Source organism: Mizuhopecten yessoensis, unplaced genomic scaffold, assembly GCF_002113885.1.
Source record: "Mizuhopecten yessoensis strain PY_sf001 unplaced genomic scaffold, ASM211388v2 scaffold10311, whole genome shotgun sequence".
Taxonomy (NCBI): Eukaryota; Metazoa; Mollusca; class Bivalvia; order Pectinida; family Pectinidae; genus Mizuhopecten; species Mizuhopecten yessoensis.
The window spans coordinates 302244-312951 of NW_018408483.1; the positions used below are offsets into that span (position 1 = coordinate 302244).

Here is a 10708-nt window from a genome sequence, read left to right on the forward strand (position 1 = left end):
AGAATATTTGTACTTAGTTGGTATTTAACTTATCATATAATGTCTGTATTCAGTGTTAGACTATTTCACAGATCATAGAATATTTGTACTTAGTTGGTATTTAACTTATCATATAATGTCTGTATTCAGTGTTAGACTATTTCACAGATCATAGAATATTTGTACTTATTTGTGATATTTCACAAAATATGATTGGTTTTTTTTCCAAATATATTTGGTATTTCAGTGGCCTTTCACGTAAAACACTATCATTTGTATTTTGTTGGTATTTTACATAATATCTTACTTTGTTGGTATTTTACATAAAATCTTACTTTGTTGGTATTTTACATAATATCTTACTTTATTGATATTTTACATAAAATCTTACTTTATTGGTATTTTACATTATATCTTACTTTATTGGTATTTCACATATCTTACTTTGTTGGTATTTTAAATAAAATCTTACTTTGTTGGTATTTTACATAATATCTTACTTTGTTGGTATTTTACATATCTTACTTTGTTGGTGTTTTACATAATATCTTACTTTGTTGATATTTTACATAATATCTTACTTTATTGGTATTTTACATATCTTACTTCATTGGTATTTCACATAATATCTTACTTTGTTTGTATTTTACATATCTTACTTCGTTAGTATTTTACATATCTTACTTCGTTGGTATTTCACATATCTTACTTTGTTGTTATTTTATATAATATCTTACTTCATTGGTATTTTACATATCTTACTTCATTGGTATTTCACATATCTTACTTTGTTAGTATTTTACATAAAATCTTACTTTGTTGGTATTTTACATATCTTACTTTGTTGGTATTTTACAAAATATCTTACTTTGTTGGTATTTTACATATCTTACTTTGTTGGTATTTCAGAGCTAGATCCTGTAATAGTTTCCCTTAGTATTGATATTTAATTGATCGAGTAAAGTTTGTACTGTAAGAAAGACAGTATTTTCTTCATGTGGCAGAAACATAAATATCAAGGAGCCTCCAGATACCCCAATTATGTTTATTTGAGTGTTAAAATTCCCTCATACTAGGAGCAGTAATCAATTGTGTTGCTGGAATATACATAAAAATCTCAACAAACACAGTATAGCAATTTTTCACCGCTATTTACCTTATGCCTTTTTCGCCTTCTGTAATGTGGGTGAATTTATCCTGACAGTGACGATTAGTACACAGCGTAGCATGTATAGTCATCATATTAACACTGGGTGAATCGAGGTTTTACTGGTGAAGGGCAAACATTGGACTGGGACTGTTTCCTGGTCTACAGTAGAGTCAAGGACAAGAATGTTTTGGCTCCTATATTCACTTGATACAACAAAATGTGAGGTCAATATGCGTGGTGTATCATGTAATGGTCTGTCAGGTTGTCGTATCTACAAAGTGGACGAGGTATAATTGGTGTCTGTGAGTATAGACAGCAGACATTGTAATAATATTCACTAGGGATCTTTCCTTGGCGATTAAATCTATAAGCTTGCATGCTAAAAAGCTGAAGATACTGTTAATCATTGGCCTTACTGTTTTATAAAGCTGAGGATACTGTTAATCCTTGGCCTTAGTGTTTTATAAAGCTGAGGATACTGTTAATCCTTGGCCTTAGTGTTTTATAAAGCTGTGGATACTGTTAATCCTTGGCCTTAGTGTTTTATAAAGCTGTGGATACTGTTAATTATTGGCCTTAGTGTTATATAAACCTGAGGATATTGTTAATCATTGGCCTTAGTGTTATATAAAGCTGAGGATATTGTTAATCATTGGCCTTAGTGTTTTATAAAGCTGAGGATATTGTTAATCATTGGCCTTAGTGTTTTATAAAGCTGAGGATATTGTTAATCATTGGCCATAGTGTTTTATAAAGCTGAGGATACTGTTAATCCTTGGCCTTAGTGTTTTATAAAGCTGAGGATACTGTTAATCAATGGCCTTAGTGTTTTATAAAGCTGAGGATACTGTTAATTATTGGCCTTAGTGTTTTATAACGCTGAGGATATTGTTAATCATTGGCCTTAGTGTTTTATAAAGCTGAGGCTACTGTTAATCATTGGCCTTAGTGTTTTATAAAGCTGAGGATATTGTTAATCATTGGCCATAGTGTTTTATAAAGCTGAGGATACTGTTAATCCTTGGCCTTAGTGTTTTATACAGCTGTGGATACTGTTAATCCTCGGCCTTAGGGTTTTATAAAGCTGTGGATACTGTTAATTATTGGCCTTAGTTTTATATAAACCTGAGGATATTGTTAATCATTGGCCTTAGTGTTATATAAACCTGAGGATATTGTTAATCATTGGCCTTAGTGTTATATAAACCTGAGAATACTGTTAATCATTGGCCTTAGTGTTTTATAAAGCTGAGGCTACTGTTAATCATTGGCCTTAGTGTTATATAAACCTGAGGATATTGTTAATCATTGGCCTTAGTGTTTTATAAAGCTGAGGATATTGTTAATCATTGGCCTTAGTGTTTTATAAAGCTGAGGCTACTGTTAATCATTGGCCTTAGTGTTATATAAACCTGAGGATATTGTTAATCATTGGCCTTAGTGTTTTATAAAGCTAAGATAAAGCTGTGGATACTGTTAATTATTGGCCTTAGTGATATATAAAGCTGAGGATATTGTTAATCATTGGCCTTAGTGTTTTATAAAGCTGAGGATATTGTTAATCCTTGGCCTTAGTGTTTTATAAAGCTGAGGATACTGTTAATCCTTGGCCTTAGTGTTTTATAAAGCTGAGGATATTGTTAATCCTTGGCCTTAGTGTTTTATAAAGCTGAGGATATTGTTAATCATTGGCCTTAGTGTTATATAAACCTGAGAATACTGTTAATCATTGGCCTTAGTGTTTTATAAAGCTGAGGCTACTGTTAATCATTGGCCTTAGTGTTTTATAAAGCTGTGGATACTGTTAATCATTGGCCTTAGTGTTATATAAAGCTGAGGATATTGTTAATCCTTGGCCTTAGTGTTATATAAAGCTGAAGATATTGTTAATCCTTGGCCTTAGTGTTATATAAAGCTGAGGATATTGTTAATCATTGGCCTTAGTGTTATATAAACCTGAGGATATTGTTAATCATTGGCCTTAGTGTTATATAAAGCTGAGGATATTGTTAATCCTTGGCCTTAGTGTTTTATAAAGCTGAGGATATTGTTAATCCTTGGCCTTAGTGTTATATAAAGCTGAAGATATTGTTAATCCTTGGCCTTAGTGTTATATAAAGCTGAGGATATTGTTAATCCTTGGCCTTAGTGTTTTATAAAGCTGAGGATATTGTTAATCCTTGGCCGTAGTGTTTTATAAAGCTGAGGATACTGTTAATCATTGGCCTTATAGTAATCATTGTCCTCCAGACTCTCTTGAATATAGATTGATTGATTGATTGATTGATTGATGTTTATTACGTCCGCTTCACTACGGAGTAGTTCGATTATCCAGCAGACGAATCTCTTGAATATAGGATGTACTTCATTAAATACGTTTTCAGTACAAAAGATTGCAACATTGCCTACAGCTATCATCTATCACTAGACCTATAAGCCTGTCATAATAAACTTTTGGTAGGTACCCAGTGCTGACTGTTTGGACATGAATACTTCAGGCTGGGTACCAGCTGTCATAATGAGCTCTTTGTATGTGTATTACTGTCCAGTTGAGATTTGAGATTACATGTAACCCTACCCATACCGAAATAAGTTACAAATAGGTATAACTTTTTCGTACCTTTTCAGTAACTTTTTTGTACTCCTGATAAAAGGTACAAAAAAGTTATAACTTTTCGATACCTTAATTTAAACTTAAACTTTACTAGTGTACCTTTTTGTAACTTCTCTGGACTTTAAAAAATTCTGGTATAACTTTTAGTACCTTTTCTGGACTTAGAAAATAATTGTACTGCTGGAGAAAAACTTTGAATATTTTTGGTATAACTTTTTTGTACCTTTTGTGGACTTAGAAAAAAATTGCAATGCTGGTGAAAAACTTTGAATATTTTTGGTATAACTTTTTGTACCTTTTTTGGACTTCGAAAATAGTTGCGATGCTGGTGAAAAACTTTGCATATTTTTGGTAGAACTTTTAGTACCTTTTCTGGACTTAGAAAATAATTGCAATGCTGGTGAAAAACTTTGTAGCTTTAAAGTTAGAACATTTTTGGTACAGTGGAACCCAGTTATTATGTATATACATATATATATCGGTTATAATGAGATTTTCCCCCATGTACCCATTTTTTCCTTCTTTAACTAGGCAAAAAAATATCATTTATTATTATATGGTCAAAGGTAGGAACCCGCTTATTATGGTGTTTTTTTCTGCTGTGAATTGATTTTAAAAGTAAGTTGTCCATGTGAAACACCTGGACAATTACGTAATAGGTCCGGCTAACTGTACATCGCCCGAGGTAATCATCGGTCCACTTCAGGTAAATTTTTCACACCTCGCTCCACCCCAGTCAGCGGAAAACAATAGATCGACCATCGCTTGCTGGTCATACATTTTGGTCTTAACAAAACATATGGTGCAGTTAATTGCTGTAGGACTGTATATCAAATTAAAATAATTAGACCTACTGAACACAAATTCCGATAAGACAACGAGCATGCCTTTCACAAATATTCACGGTTACCTTGACCAATCATGTGAGAAAATCATGCCGATTTCAATGAAAATATTACTTCAGAAGGAAGACCTGTGTATTTAATCATTTAAGCAATAGTTTCTCAATTGCATTAGAAGTCGATTTCCCGTGTTTCCGTTGAAAAAGAGTCAAATTCGAGACATACATTTGTAACGACAGCATGGTGCCGGAAATCGTTCCAAAGGTTTTACGTTATTGTCGTAAACAACTTACGACGGCTGCTTGGTTATTGTTACAAAGGGAATATTTTTTGTTTTCAATTATTATGGTTGTGTCCATACTATTTGTATTTAACAATAAATAGTTATGATTAATATGATGTAGGACTTTATCGTTATTGCAGCGACGCCCTATGCGAAAAATTAATCTCGCGTGACTATAAATAGCCTTATCAAATTGGCCAATGAAAAGCGCGCGGGTAAATTTTGTATTCGATCGACCTCTAGATTTTGAACTCTAACCCGGCGAGTCACAAGAAGTAAACAAAATATTGGAACGTGTTTTGGTTAACTGGAAAGACGATACCTACTTCATCATATCCTTGAAGACATTGGAACGTCCGTGAAAGAGCTTGGTATATACGCATTTGCTGATGAAATCCTTCATGAATCCCAGGTTTTCTGGGGAATATCATGGGAAGATCGTCGCCATTTCAGGGAATATTTCAGGTAAGCCATCAATTGTATTTTCATCGAAAGGATTCAATACAAAACGCAGAGTAAACATATCAAATTTATTAAATAAATACAGTACCATGACTGAGACGATGTATATTTTTTTCTTATATGTTTGATCTTTAGAGATGGGCAGATGGCAGTACTATCTGTTAAAAAACACCGATTATTTCGGTACCGATTACATTTTTCGTTTACTGAGCTACTATATTTGTATACAATTCGGAAAGTAGATCTACTTACCAGAATCCGTTTCGGTGTATAATAAGATTTTCGATATTTGTTTATTCTTTGTTCTTCAGGGAAAGGAAGGATATTTCAGTGTGATGTTTAATTTCTAGCTTAATATATACTCAAACCCCGTGCCGAATATATATTTTTCCTGTACAAGTATACACTTTTTCGTTTTTTATAAAGTTAACAAACACATTACAAATATTGAAATCATTATTGGAATTTCTCCTTCATGACATGAAATAACAGAAATTTAAAAGCCAATGCATCTTAATTTCCTATCAATATATTTTAAGATTGAATAATTTCTACTTAAATGGTTGCTTACTTATTTTTTGTTAATCTTAAATAGCTTTGGAATTTCTAAATTTCCTATGATTTTCTTCACCTATTTGAATTGAAACGTAAGAGTACCTAAAATAGAAATGTGAGCAGTACAATGGATGTTGTTTTTATAATCTTCATATATCGTTAAAAAGATTAAAAACTTTTCAAAAAGGAAATTTAAAGAGATATATCTGAATGTTTTTTAAGCAAATGGCATGCAAGTAGCAGGCACTGTTCAACTTCTGCATACTTCATCAAATATTGTTTAATGACGTCCTTTGAAAACATATTGAATTTTATTTCATTTTTTTTGAGTAAAATTTTGAATTCTTTCAACTTGATAAAACTGATATTTATGCTTCTTGTTTTGTGTTATTAAAATAACTTGATATTCCTATGACTTGAAAGGGAAAAAAAAAATTCTTCAAAAATTGAAGTGTGCCATTTTAAATATTCCACAGTAAAGTTGCATGATCCCTCTCCTTCCACACTGCATGTCCTTACCCTGTTCCCTACAGAAACCTTTATGTATAGCTCAGTATATACATCAGTTAAATTAGAGAATTCCAATTTTTTAAATCACATTTTTTTCTAATATTTTCTCTTTTTCTAGATGATAACAAGAGCTGTGCACACTGATGGGGGAAAATACAGGCAGAAACAACAGATGAAGAATTCTCAGCTCCACCTCATGAGTCTGTTATAGAGGTCCATGAACCTCCCCCTCAACCCCCTGCTGCAAAGAGAATCAGTGCCGAAAACAAATCAAACAAAGGTGAGTTCATTGATTTAAGGTACTGATTTTGTGATCTTTTGTTTAAGCTTTTGTAATCTCAGAAGACTCCTCTGTCTTTTGTCTAACCTTATTGAAATTTGACAGCCTTTATATGGTTACAAGCTGAAATAAAAATGGCTTTCTTTTGGAATTTTGATTTCTACAATTATTAGGGCCCCACATCGAAGATGCGGGTATGTTCCCTTATAGTAATCAGGTTGTCCGTCTGTCTGTCCATTTTTTTTCTTTTGTACAATATTGATGGAAGTAAATGGTGTAAGTTTTTTAAAAAATTTACATGATGATTTCCCATGCATCCTAGTTCTGCTTGGTAATATTTCGGCAGATCTGAATCAAAATGGCTGCTAATCAGCCATATTGGATTTTAACATTAAACATTTTTTTTTTGCTCTTAAATTATCGGTAAACATTTTGTAAAGACATCATGAAGCAAAGTTGGTCACAATACAACAAGAAATCAACTTATCGAAGGTCAAAGTCATTGGATCAAAGGTCAAAGTCAGATTTTGTATCTTTTTACTGCTTAACAATTTATTATGACATGATGAAGCAAAGTTGATCAGAATTCAACAAGGAATCAACTGACCAAAGGTCATAGGTCAAGGTCACTGGATCAAAGGTTAAGGTCAAATTTTGTAGCTTTTCATGAATGAGCATTTAATGACATGACTTAATTCAAGATCAATGGTAAAGGTCAAATTTAGTATCTTTTCACTGGTGAACATTTCTTTATGACACTTTTTACTGATGAACATTTTGTTATGGTATTATAAAGCAAAGTTGGTCGGAAATAAAGAATAAGTCAACTGACCAAAGATCATGGTCACTGGGTTATAATTAAGGGTCAAGGTCATTTGGGTCCAATGGTCAGAGACAAAGTGGATCTCTTGACTTTGAACCCGGCTCTTGTTGGGGAGGTATTTAAGGTAAAATAAAACAGATCAAAGCCAACAAATAAGTAATGCACTGGTATTTACATTTAGATAGATTTTGCTATTACATTTATATAGATATTATATACCATTAACTCACAATGAACTGAAAAGCTTTTCATTTTGAATCTCTTTACAACATATTGTAAATATATTAGCAATCCGATCAACTGTTACAATGCTATTGTGTTGTGTCAAGATAAGACATTAGAGGTAAACATGTCTTTAATTTCTTGTTTACTTCCTGCTTGTTTAGGAGACTCATTTTAATTGCAAAATTATATTATTTTGTAAATTGTGTTATTGCTCCTTATCTTGACAGATGGTGGAGCTTATACCTGGGACTGGGGTTTATGTGTATCCCAAACACATAAAAACTACACAGAGGAAGACGAAGGGGAACAGGTCGACAGATATTTGATGTCAGTGTTCTTCACCAACACTGAGCTGGTCAACCTGGGAAAGGTTTGAACCAGACCATTGTTTGAGCAATAATTGGTAATTATGAATTAAAACTTTTTCATAACAGCACAAAAGAAAAGAGTTCTACAGCAATTCTCTTTATGTAGTAGTAATATCACTGAAATTACAAAAGTATCGCTATAGCTACTTGAACTGATTAATGGTGCCTGTCAGTGAATAATAAATAGCAAGTTTACCATAAAATGCTACCAATATAATTTCACCATTCATATTCATTAATTCCTAGAATTTTAAGTGATGAAGAAAGAATTAATAAAGTTGCAATTATGTTACTAGCTATTTTTCCTAAACCATCTGCTTTTCAACAGATTATGCTGAGGCGATTCATGGGAAAAGTGGCCTGTCAGAAATCAAGTTTTCAATGAGGACAAAAATCAGTGCTTTGGTCAGCTTGGCCAGGAGGAACTCAACCACATAGAACAAATGAGACATTTCAACTTTTAAGAACTATTAATATGATTGTTTGTTGTAACTTTACAAGAGATATTCTATTAATGATTATTTTAGGAATGGTTATGTGAAATAGTTGTGAATACCAGAGAATAAAAGTGAGTATGCTAGTGTCAAAGCTGGAGAGAGTCATAGTCAATGCAGGGCACTCCCTGAAAGTCAGCATGAGAGTATATTTATTGCATTATTGTGTATTATATTGTAAAATAATAGTAACTACAGAAAGTATTTATATAATAGTAACTACAAGAAAATATTTTTGATGTAGTAAGTGCAAGAGAATATCTAGATGATAAATAGTAACTTCAAGAAAATACTTATATAATAGTAGCTAAAAGAAAATATTTATTCATATAATAGTAACGTAAAGAAAATTATTTATATTATAGTTACTTCAAAGGAATATTTATTTATATGATAATAACTACAAGAAAGCAGGTGATATATAATAGTAACTTCAAAGGAATACTCTATTAAAATAGAATTTCATTTAAACAACAGATCCAGTAAAGGTTAGGTTATGATTTTTTTTGATACCTTTTCATAATACATGAGAGGTTTATGAAGCTTTAAAAAGTTATACCTAACAAATACGATTTCTCCATTTTTCAGTACCTCAGAAAAGCATAACTTTTTTGTACCTTTTTAGTAACTAAATAAAGTTATAACTTTACTAGAACTTTTTCTGTACCTTTTCAGTATCTCAGAAAAGTATAACTTTTTTGTACTTTTTTAGTAACTAAATAAAGTTATAACTTTATTGTACCTTTTTACTAGAACTGTTTCTGTACCTTTTCAGTATCTCAGAAAAGCATAACTTTTTTGTACCTTTTTAGTAACTAAATAAAGTTATAACTTTATGATACCTTTTTCACTAGTGCTTAAGTGGCTAAATGTAACTTTTGTGTACCTTTTGTTTGCAAATAAAGTAATGATTGAACTGAACAAAGTGTTTGAGTGTAACTTTTTAATACCTTTTTGTAACTTTTTAGTACTAGATTGAAACTCTCTTCTCACAAGGTTCCAATCTAGCATCAAAAGTTGTAACTTTTTTGTACCTAAATAGAAGTAACTTTTTTGTAACTTTTTTCGGTATGGGTCAGGTCATGTAGGTGAGTATGTGACATACATTCCGAGAGGGATACACATCTCTAGCATAAATTAAGCCCATTTATTAATTAAATCAACTTTTGACAGAGCTCACTTTGTCAAAATACTGACCAAACATGACACCAGGGCTCTAGATATTACAAGGAAACTGTTTAAAGTTTTCAACTTAACTGAACTGAACCCTATGTCACTGACAGTGGGTCAAGGTTATTTATTTGAACAAAATTGATAGCCCTTTAGTCCAGCATGCTACTGGCCAAATATAACAACCCTAGGCTACTAGGTTATTCAAAAGATGTTGTTGCAAAAAGTTACTTCCCAACAATGGACACCTCCCATGGGACAGCACATTTGCCCTTCAAGAAGGTGAACTAAAATCTTCAGGTGAATGCATGAGTGCATATTGACTGCTTGTTTTTTTACATAATGCAGGCACTTCAGTCGGAATCTCTTTGCCATATATAGGCGTTATGTTTGTAGGCATTTCCCTTTAATAAACGACAGAAATATTTATATCTAAATCTGTGATTCAATAAGCCAGCATTCCAGACAGATCTGATTCTGTTATCTGTACAGTTGACTTCAGAGTTTGAAATAAAAAGGAACCAAATAATGCTGTAGAGATCGTCTTGAGGATAATCATTAAGCTAGTTACCAAGGAACCTTGATCTCATTATATCCAAAACAGCCAACAGCAAGCCTGCAATGGGAAGAAGCCAAAAAAACTGCCACACAGTTTACTAAGGAAAGTATAACTCAGTAACTACAGTAGTATCACACTCAAGGATCCCTATCATTCTGTATCCTGGCCATGGTTGTTTGTGTGGGCCAGGACAATTCTGTTGACCGGGTAGCCGAGTCTGTTGGAGCGACAGTATAACAATCTTTTGTTATTTATTCATGAAAGTCCTACAAGGTATGGTTTTCTTTTCAGAAATGATTTATCAAAGCTATAGTCATGCCACTCATTTATCAAAGCTAGAGTCATGCCACTCATTTATCAAAGCTAGAGTCATGCCACTCATTTATCAAAGCTA

General features: G+C 32.4%; 1 protein-coding gene and 1 long non-coding RNA gene across 3 annotated transcripts in view; one reads left to right on the forward strand and one right to left on the reverse strand.

Annotated features, from left to right (window-relative positions):
* Positions 1-10708, reverse strand: part of LOC110460047 (transient receptor potential cation channel subfamily M member 3-like) — a 200909-nt gene that overhangs the window by 126032 nt on the left and 64169 nt on the right. The window lies entirely within an intron of this gene.
* Positions 4247-9098, forward strand: LOC110460049. Its single transcript, XR_002463962.1, has 4 exons — positions 4247-5333; positions 6514-6675; positions 7951-8126; positions 8420-9098. It is a non-coding gene; the product is annotated as an uncharacterized LOC110460049 (long non-coding RNA).